General features: G+C 46.1%; 1 protein-coding gene across 1 annotated transcript in view; it reads right to left on the bottom strand.

The window, feature by feature from the left end:
* Window positions 1-5,362, bottom strand: part of LOC102382783 (regucalcin) — a 27,517-nt gene extending 22,155 nt beyond the window's left edge. The window contains exon 1 of the mRNA XM_025195451.1: window positions 5,242-5,362. The gene's annotated coding sequence lies outside the window, so the exon portion shown is untranslated. The remainder of the gene's footprint in view (window positions 1-5,241) is intronic.
* Window positions 5,363-11,054: the final 5,692 nt, after the last annotated feature.

An 11,054-nucleotide genomic window follows, 5' to 3' on the forward strand; every position in this document is an offset into this window, starting at 1 on the left:
CCAAGCTGTGGAAGAAAGGGAAGGCTGCTCTAGCACCACCCCCCCCACAGCTTCTAGCCTGAGTCACTGCAGGCATGGGCCTGCATTTCTGGGATGTCTGTCCAGTTACAAAACCGATTTAGCCTAGCCAGGTCAGACTAACCTGCAAAGATTGAATCAATTCAGGCTCAGGCTTTTTGCATGTCTGCCCTAGCCCAGAAGATCATCTAGTCTAACCCTCTGCTCAAAACAGGACCATCCCCAACTATCACATCCCATCCAAGGCTCTGTCTACCCAAGTTTTAACAATGCTAACAAGTGCAAAACTGTGTTCTTCAATGTAGCTGGGTGCCATGTATTATTCACCTTATCAAGGGACCTGTATTTGCATGAATATATGGGGTACCACAAAGTTCAAGGGTAATGACAGATGGGAGTATTGTATGCAGATGCACTGTATATACATTTATAGAATTAATCTGCTTAATATTTACAGAAACAATCCAGAGGAGCAAAGAGAGCTAGAAATGCAACTGTGCAATTTTTGCATTAGAAATGGGTCAGTCTTTTAATGCAGACAGACTTCTAGCAACTGGATGCTAGGAGAAAAAATTAATTAGTTGAGTTCGTACCCAGTGAGGTGGGTATCTTTAGAAAGTGCATTTAAGATTACCAAAGCTACAGTAGCCTCAGGGTGCATGTGGTCCAAAATCAGCAACAGCCTTACTGAAGAAGGCAAAGGAATCAGAAGTGACAGGCGTAAATAAATTATCATAGTCACCATCTAGAGGGGATAGTAGGCATAGAATTTGGGAGCTTGTTGCAAAGGTACAAGTCATAGAATCATAGAGAAGCAGGGTTGGAAGGGACCTCTAGAGGTATTTTAGTCCAGTGGTTCTCAAACCTTTTTCTACCAGGACCCATTTGTAAATATCAATGGCCAGTCCCAACCCAGTAAATAGTTTAAGTAGCTAACCGCCTGCTAACCTGCAAGGGGGAACCCATGGTTTCCCATGTTTTTCTCCTTTAAAGGAGAAAATCCATGATTTTCCACATTTTTCTATGATTGGTCGCAACCCGTTTATATACTGTTGTGAACCAATTTTGGGCCGTGACAGACGGGTTGAGAAACACTGATCCAGTCCAGCTTCCTGCCTAAGGCAGCATCAGCCCTATCCAAGCCATTCTATACAAATCCATAATCAGAACTCTTCATAAAACTACCATAAACCCTGACACAACATGACATAACACCCTAACCTGCCACAGGTAAGGCAGGAGAACAAGGTAAGGCAGGAGAACAGCACAATATCCTGTTTCCATAAAAGGTTGTTAATATATACACAAGAGTTCCCAGGTACAGGCCATGCCCCCCTGCTACAAAGGAAGGCAAAAACCCCCATAGTCCATATCAGTCTGACCACAGGGTAAAATTTCTTCCTGACTCCAAATATGGCAATTGAATGGACCCTGAGCAGAGGGGCAAGGCCCGCTAGCCAGGAACCTCCAGCTTTAAGCCGCAGAAAGAACATTGCAACACTCCAGTCAAAATCCCCAGCCTTGGCTGCAGTCAACACCCAATGCCTCTAAGGCAGGCTTAAAAACACCCTGACATGTAGAAAAAAAAAGGAGGGGCAACCAAAAAAGTCCAGAAGCATGGGAAATATGCATAGTAGAACAAACACATGCAGGCAAAGGCATGATGGAATCTAATGCACAATTCATATAATCATGCTCCTGCCATCCTCCATATGCATGGCAAAAGGCATGACTGTGGAATTGCACATTAGATCCCTCTGCACCTTATTGCTGATGCAAGGGAAGCCTGATCTCAGGCTCCCCCTGCACTGGCAAGAAGCAAGCTCCTATGGCTGGGAGCCCCTCAATTGAGGGAGGGGGTGGGGAATCACATTAGCTACAATCCCTCAGGCTTGGAGGTGCCTGAAAGCCCTGGGCCTTGGGAATCACAACTGTTGCAATCTCCCAGGCTTGAGGGCATGTGAAACCCCCAGGCATCAGGTATCCTGGCTGCCGTGATACCCCAGGCTTTGGGGTTTCATGCTGGGTTTGAGCTGATGGGGCTCTCAGCCTCAGGGGAGGCCTGCTACACATGCAAATTAAAGTTTAATAGCAACCAGGAATAAAGTTAGTACATATCTTCGAGGTCTAACTTTATAGCTGGCTGGAGCTTTTTAGGGCATGATAGCTACTTTGCACATGTAGTAGGTCTTAAGGTACTTGCTCAATTAACCAGTTAATTATGTGATACCTATAGGCTAGGGACAGACATTCAAAAAGCCTGAGCCTGAATTGATTCAGTCTGTACCGGTTAGTCTAACCTGACTAGGCTAATTCAGTTTCGTAACCAGACACACATCTCAGGAATGCAGATACATGCCTGCAGCGGCTCAGGCTAGAAGCCAGGGGTGGCTAGAGCAGACCTCCCTCCCTTGCACAGTACTGAGTTGAGGGGGGCATGGCCAGACCCTGGCAGGATGCTTTGATTAGCTCAGCAGGGAACTGGTAACAGTGTTTATCACCCCTAACTCAGTGTTTAACACCCCATTAAGAAAATAACAGAGGGACATTAGCAGCTACTGTTGATTCAGTACAGATTGTAGCCAGCATGTGGTCTGCAAGCTAATACACAGACATCTACTCAGCAAGGCAGATGGGAGGGGGGAATTCCTGCCTCAGGGAGTGGTGAGGGGAAGGCAGAAGCAGCCTGCAGTTTCTGGAGCTGCAGCCAGGGAGCAGAGGGGAGTGGCCAGCTCAACTGTGGAGCACAGATCCCTGCCCAGCCCAGCCCAGGCCAGAGAGCATGCCTGGATGCTGAAGGTATCTGATTTATCTTAAACCAGTGAGGGGTCTGGGACAGACATTGTATAAACCAGTTTGAACCGAATCAGTTAAGCCTGATACTACATTCAACCAGGTTTATTACAAACTGGTTTCAGCCATTATCAAACTGGTTTATGTGCACTGAACATCTGTTCTGTTGCAGGTTTAAACCAGTTTCTGATCACTTAAACCAATTTATGTCTAAAGTTTGTCCCTAGCCCTGATGTGTAGAGGGGGCCATAGGCTTATATCATCCCTGACCAGTGGCAGTCCAACCTCTTCTTAAACATCTCCAGTGATGGAGAGTTCACTACTTCATCTAAAAGGACTATGTCTATTAGGCAATGGTAACAGTACATCTTTTATCCTCTGTGCCCTGGCTACAGGGATCGCCATAACCTCCTCCCTTCACACAGAATCAAGATGGGAGATATGACACTAAACCAACCCCACATAGAACATATTTTTGGATTCAACTATCCAGGACCACAAGCACAGATTGTGGTGACTAGCAATGGGCCAAGAACTTCCATATAAAGAAAGCCACATTCCTGGACCTAAGTGAGGCACTCACAGTGACTCTTGTATGGTAAAACACACAGATGAAAAAACCACACATAGGCCAATAGCACTCCAAAAGCAGCAGTCTGAGGAAGCTGACAACTCCAGACAGTTACAGTGCCACCAGCAAACAGTGCAACAGAGGTAGTCCACAGCTGGCCAGTGCTTACAGAGGTCTGCAGGGAAAACAATGCTGTGCTGACTCCCATAGTTGTAGAAATTAGAAATATTTCTGAAATTGAATGGATAGGATTCCTGGGACTTACATATGTGAAGAATGTGATGCATACATCCATCCCATGGCTGCCGTTTCAAGCAAATAAGTACTCTAATAGGACAGGATCATTATGCAAGCCCTTGTGGATTTCACACAATCAGGGACACATACATCAGAAGCACTGGCCAGGGTCACAATGCTCACGTGCTCCAGAGGTCTGGCTTGTTTAACCGTGGGTAAGAATATACATTGTTCTTCCCAATTGCATAGTCATCAGCAGAGTGTTTGTGCCAATTGTATTATAGGCAATCCAGTATACCCTACATTGACAGAAATTTGCCCTGGTGTGGACCAACAGGACAAGAGGCAGATCACCCACCTACTCTCTGAGCAAGTGCAGAACAGGGTTGAAGTATGCTTTTGATCTATTAAAAGCAAGATGGCACTGCCTGCTGATTCATTTGGACTGTAGCATCTTTAATGCCATTGTTGGGTGAGTGTGGAAGGCACGTCCCACTCGTCACCCTTTGTCTCTGTGTTCTGTCATCCTTGGGGAGAGGGTAGGAGGGAAGGGACAGTCTCGAGTGATCAGTATGCATATCAATGAGAGAGGTCCCTGGCTTCCATTACTGACACTGAGAAGTCTCTTACTTATCCTGTTAGCCCTGGAGGAGTCTAATACTGGCACAATAGGCAATACAGCAGCCCTGTAGACAGGCGTGGCAGACCCTAGTGGCTGAACTAGTCCTGGCTCCTCACTCCAGCTCTTCAGTATACTTTCTTTTGCTGTCTTTCCTGCCACACCTGGTTGCCACTGTTATAGCACAAAGGGACAACTGTTAACCACTGTTATAACCACTGTTATAGCCACAGAGCCTGTGAGTGAGCTTGGTGGTACAACTCCTGAGGGCCTAGGCTCACTTCCCTCACTTTGCTAGATTCTAAGTCTCCCCCTTATCACTGGACTCTCTGTCCGTTGACAAAGTTACCTGACTCACTGCCTCACACTACTCATGTCCTGCTGGCACCAGACTTGCTCTCTTGCCACTGATCCTAGCTATACAGGCTTTACCACCATGGGGTGCTAGTTGTGGCTTCTGGCCCTAATCATGCCTTAAGGGCTCTAATTGTGGTTTCCAGCTTCCCCCATAGCTACACCCATGCTTCATGGGTCTTACTCTAATCTGGTCTCCCATCTCAGGTGTCAGCCTTCCCAGCTTCCAAAATCTTTTGCAACTGCTACTGTTTTATTTTACAGTCCTGTTTCCTTAACTGAATCCTAAAGTTCAGGTATTGGGGCTTCCCTGCATAAGATAGATAAACCCAGAAACACATTTGATTCCTATATCACTATAAATACACTCTGGTTCAGGTGTCAGCCCTCTTGGCCTCAGCTCCCCTCTTGACTCAGGCATCATTGTCAGCCTCAGATCCTTTGCTGTTTCTGCCCTCTGGGCCCCTGGCCCTTACAGAGCTGAAACACAAAGTGCTCCTCTAGCACTCTCATGTGGCTCCACACTGCCTCTACAGCCACTATCCTGTCCTCCAATAACTTAAACACAGAATACAAATATAAACCTAATCTTTAATGTAGGCTAGTACCCTCACCTCAAGTCTCTATGTACTGCAAATTCCTGGCTCACCTGCCAGCTTCCCTGCAGCCACTCTTGCAGACAGGAGCTCCTCTCTGCTGAAGTAGCCCACCTCAGCTGAAAGAGCTGCTAGCTCCTCTTTGCTTCAGCTTGCAAAGCTGAGCTGCTTCCTTAGCAGCTGATCTAAACTCAGCTGCTACCAGCTCTAGCCTGGTGCTCTCCCCTTTTAAAGTAACAGGAGCCTTGGCCCCTACCTATTACACCATGACAGGTGGTGGGGGCGGGGGGTTGTAAGTACTCTTGGTTCCCTAGAACTCATATTCACTGTACACATCAGACCCTTAAAAGGTAATGGCTTTCATCTCAAAAGAATGTCATTCTCTTTGGCTAGCCAATTTCTAAATCTTCTTTGTAAAGAAGTTGTTCAGGAAAATAATTGGTCAGTTGATTTTACCATCCACCTCTGTCAAAACTGTTTTGGGGAAAGGAGGTGTGTGCATATGCGGCAGGATTATGTTACCCATGATCCCATCTCAAGCTGCTACAACCTTGCAGGAGATGGGGCTGCTTCAAGTTCTGAGAAAGAAGAACAAGTTTTTCAAGGCCTTGGGGACCATCTTCTTACATCTTTGTAGATTGTATATAGGCCTGTGCAGCATAAGCCATGGGTAACAAGCAGTGGTATAACCCAGTTGAGCATGCACTATCCAAAACATGAGTAAATTGTGATTAAGTGTTACTGCCAGACTTGGCTGTTTTCAAGTAACCTAGGCCAAAGCTGCAGAAGTACGACTAAACAGGCCCCAAAAGCCTGTGTCCCAAACGCTCTGTATCACAACTTTATCTTACAACTTTAAAAGTAATAATGTAACCAAATGTACTACTTGCTATTTTGCTATAATAGATGCATTTTTGCTAAGAATACTTAGCTGATAGTAAAGACAAAGCAGGCTTCTCAGACCACAGTTAAAGAAAAAGTAACAGACCAGTGTCAAAGAGCATAGCACAGTGGGAAATAAGGAATCCTTCCATCTGTTGTCCCAAGACCATGGATTTCAGTTGATTGACAAAATCATGAATTAGGGTGAATAACTGACAGGCAATTGACAGGCCAGGGTTAAACAGTCCAGGGATAAAAGCTCTAGTTATGTTATCCCTTTACCCCTTCCAGGGCCACAAGAAATCTGGTTCCACCCAGTTTAAAACGTTTCAGTGAAACAAAGAAATTTAAATAAAATGAATTAGGGATCATTTATTAGAATATCAAAATCAGCCATCTATAAATACTGGGCATAGGCTGGAGGACTTCCCTGAAGATCAGCAAAAGGCATCAACTGAATGAAAGTACTCAGGGGACAGCTGACCTGTCCTCCCTGAATCCAAAGCATTGTCTTTATTGATACAAATAAGTATTTGCTATTGCATATCATACTGAAGCTTTTGAGTTGTGACTGGAATAGCCTCATTGATCAATTAATCTCACTCTCAACTACAACTAAAATTTTGTGAGTAACGTCTTGCACAGAACTGATAAGGGAATATGCAGAATGACAAGTCATAATGGAAGCAGGGTGAGGCTTGCCTTACCAAAGATTTTCAAAGACTGACTGAAATATCTACAGAGAAAAAAAGTATTTATTACCTCCTATGAAGTAATAAAATAAGAGTAGACCAAAATAAGATCAACTTTGGTACTAATGGCAAAGTGCATGACAGATGGTAATGTCTTAGATGACTATGTAATGACTAGTTACAATGTGACTTGGCTATGGTCACAAAACCTTTTTGCTTTAACATTAGTTCTGTTCAATTAAAAATGCTACTGCATTCAGCCACCCCAACCTGTAATTTGCAAGGGTTTTAACTCCACTTTTCTGCCATTTTAATCAGCCATTGAGAAACAAAGAGCTACAATTGGAGTATAATGGAACTGCATTTGTCCACAGCTGAAGTGGCAGCTAAAATCATAGGCTAAAAAGCCTTCTATGTCATAACATCCTTCATAATAAATGTTAAGATGACTGCACCAATATTAACTAGCTGAGATGCTGTGTCTGCCCTGGTTCTTCTGTGCATCCTGCTGTATCTTCCCAGTCTAGATCAAAGACAAATAGTTAACCATGTTAATCTGAAGTCAGGCAGAAGGCAGGGTAAAGGAATTCCTTATAGACTAACTGAAGGTCTATAAAAATACGCCTCTACTCTCCTTCCGTCTGGTTCAAGAACAAGATTTTGTTTGTGGCTGAAACCCTCTCCTGTCCCTTGAGGGTGGATGTGTGGAGGACACAGGATACATCTTCACAGACATCCAACTTACCAGTGCTCATGCATCCCAGTCTCAAAGACGACTCAGTGCTGAAATGGGGCCCTGTGCTTGAAATGCTTCTCAAAACATGGTCCCAGTTTATTGTAAGAACGATATACCACTATGGCAGCACTACAATTCTTATCTCCTGCCTTTTCTGAATCTCACCCAAAATACCTTAATTTCCCTCCTGAATATTTCTCTCCTTTTCCTTCCTCTGCTTCTTGGACAAGATGCTTTACCTACAAGTGGGCTGCTGCTTGGTTGAGGTTGCAGTACCACTGGAGTCAGTTAGCAGCCAGCTTCTTCCAGCTCTTGATGTCAGTGTCCATTTTCTTGAGGTGTGCCTTCAATGTGTCCTTGTAGCATTTCCTGTGGCCACTGTGAGATTTCAGACCACACACCTAAGCTGGGAAAAGAGCACTTTTTGGGGGGAATCAAAAGTTGGGCGTCCACATACAATGTCTGACTCAATACTGGTAACGCTCACTTCAGCAAGGATGCTGGTGTTTGTAAAGCAATCTTGCCATTTGATGTGGAAGATTTTGGGAGGCATCATTGGTGCGGCATCTCTAGGCTCTTGAGATGACAGTGATAGGTCTCCCATATTTCACGTCCATAGAGGAGAATGGAGATGATGGATGCATTGTAGCCCAAACATAAGGATGAGGCATCTAATCATCCTCTGGAATATGGGGGTGGCAAGATAGTACAGTTCAAGAGACCAGAAAAGGGACAGAAACACAGCTTGTCCTAATCATGATATTATGTATAATCAGACACTAAGTTTCAGCTAGACTTTATTTAGGCTGCATCCTTTCTTAAGATAAAAATATATAGCATGAAAATAATTAACTTAAATCTTATCTGTAATGAAAATAATCTTGAAACCACAGGTGCAAATTGCAGACACCAATTACATTATCTTAACTGGTTGCATTTTATCAATTAAGATTTGGGTTCATACTGGCTTTTATTGTATTTTCAATATCTGCTTTTGAGGTTAAAAATCTCAACTTCGGTACTTTGTAAGGGAAGATTGAGAAACTCCCACATATAATCCTACCCAGCACTTTGGTTGTTTGCACGGTGATTTGCATCCTTAAAATACAATAGCTAATGATGTGTAATTATCTGAAAAGAAAGGTACATGTTTCAGTGTGCCATGCATGAGCTGTCTGGTCAATTTTATTAATTTCAAAATATTGCTGAAAAGTGAAAAGGTGCCAATTACAGTCCTTCTTCCCTGACAGCCCATCCAACTCCACAGTTCATCAAAATAAAGCAACTATCCCTTTATAAGACATAATTGTTACCCCTCAGTTTTGGGGAATTTCGCAGGGCACCTCGGTGCCCTGCTCCTAGAGAGGGGAAACTGCCACTGAAAGAGCCCTGGCAGGGAATAAGGAGCACAGCTGTGGATTGCCCGGGGCAACCAGGAGGTCAGCTGACAGGAAGGGGCAGGGCCTGGCCCTCAAAGCCCAGGGGCTGAGGCCAGACTGGCCTGCCAGCAGCCAGAGAGGCAGGAGCTCCTGAAGTAAAGAGGCGAGAAGCAGCCTGACCACAGGTACAGCTTCAGCTAAGTAAGGATGGCAGCTCTGGGATGTTGGAGCAATGTTGTTATAGCCAGGTGGCTTATGGTTAAGTTGTAGCCAAGAGGCTTGTGTTTTGCTTTGTTGTTAAACAGGTCACTTGGGCAAGGCTATTAGGGGTTGGAGGAGGCCTCATAGGGACCCACAGTGGTGTGGGGGCCCCAGCGCCAGTGAGGGCGCAGCATCCTCATAGGGACCCACAGTAGCGTGGGGACCCCAGTGCCAGTAAGGGCACGGTGTACAGGGTGCATAGGCCCCAGCCCCAGAGAGGGGGCGGTTGAGAAGCCCCAGTGCGGGTGTGGCAAGCCCCAGAGAGGGGGTACTACTGAGAAGCCCCAGTGCGGGCATGGCGAGCCCCTGAGGAAGGGCATAGCACTGTGGTAAACCTCGGAGATGGGCATAGCATTGCAGTAAACCCCGGAGAGAGGGGGTAGCAGTGCGGTGAGCCCCGGAGAAAGGGGGTAGCAGTGCGGTGGGCCCGAGAGACAGGTGGCTTGACCGAGAAGTCCCAGAGTGGGCACAGAAGGCCCCAGGAGAGGGGCGGCTTGACCGAGAAGGCCCCAGGAGAGGGGCGGCTTGACCAAGAAGGCCCGAGAGAAGGGCGGCTTGACCGAGAAGGCCCAGAGTGGGCACAGAAGGCCCCAGGAGAGGGGCGACATTACAGAGAAGGCCCAGAGTGGGCACAGAGAGCCCTAGGAAAGGGGCAGCATTATAAAGAAGGCCCAGTGCTGGCACAGAGAGCCCCAGGAAAGGGGCGGCATTAGAGAGAGAGAGCCCCAAGAGAGGGGTGGTATTCTTGAGAAGGCCCAGAGTGGGCACGGAGAGCCCCAGAGAGAGGGCGGCAGTACCGAGAAGGCCCAGAGTGGGCATAGAGAGCCCCAGGAGGGGGCGGCAGTACAGAGAAGGCCCGGAGAGAGGGCAGCAGTACAGAGAAGGCCCGGAGAGAGGGGCGTGAGAGTAGACCGAGGGACCGAACAACATCTAGCCCAACTGCGAGGCTTGGGGTGTGGTATAAGGGGTGGTTGGAGCCACGCATAGCCCATAAGGCTAGGGTGCCCGGGAAGCACCCATCATACAGTGAGACCCACGGAGAGTCCGGGAAACCACGGGGACGGAGGTCCCAACGAACCGTGTCCGAGAGGGCATAAGGCAGCCTCCCAAACTTATATAAACTTCAAAGACGTGGTGGGCAAGAATTGGAGGGTGCCCTTGGACCGGCTTGGCACGGGGGAAGGGGCCTTCAGGAGATCACGGCCCTCCTGGAGGACCCCCGCCCGTGACAGGGAAGCGTCAATATCCAAGTTGATGGGAGACTATTTTCCATCAGTTCATCTTTTAAGAAGATCCTTAAATAAGATCATCTATTCTAGATTAACCTTTGGTCTATTCAGATTTTTACATTACTGGCTAGTCAATATATCCAGCTCCTCCATACCTTTTAAAGGCAAAATTTCTGTCAGCTTTATAAGAATCAATTAGCAATCCAGATGTGGCTAAAAATCTCTAATGCATTGCACCAAAAAAGCAAGTCTTTCTTTAGGTCTTCTAGGCTCCCTCCTAAGACCAACCAATTAAAAAAGATGCACCAGCAAAACTGTTTTTCAACAAAAAATGTATTTTCAATTAATAGGCAGACAAGGTTCTTTGGATGAATCTGATATCTTTTATTAGACCAACCTAATAAAAGATAATCAGATTCACCCAAACAACCTTGTCTGCCTATGTCCTTAGACCAACACGGCTACAACCTACCCCTGTTTTCAATTAATACATTTTTTATGAAAAAAATTAAACCCTTTGATTTGTCAAAAAGCAAATACCCCACAACTGAAACATGATTTGGAAATGCTGCTGTAGTGCCATGTGGGCACAGTATTTTGGCTGCCTCACGTCTCCCTTCTCCTCAGTGGGTTCAGGCTTAGTTCTCATGATGGGACTGTTCAAGAAGGGACTTTCTAGTGCAGGGA

Source organism: Alligator sinensis, unplaced genomic scaffold, assembly GCF_000455745.1.
Source record: "Alligator sinensis unplaced genomic scaffold, ASM45574v1 scaffold144_2, whole genome shotgun sequence".
NCBI classification, from domain to species: Eukaryota; Metazoa; Chordata; order Crocodylia; family Alligatoridae; genus Alligator; species Alligator sinensis.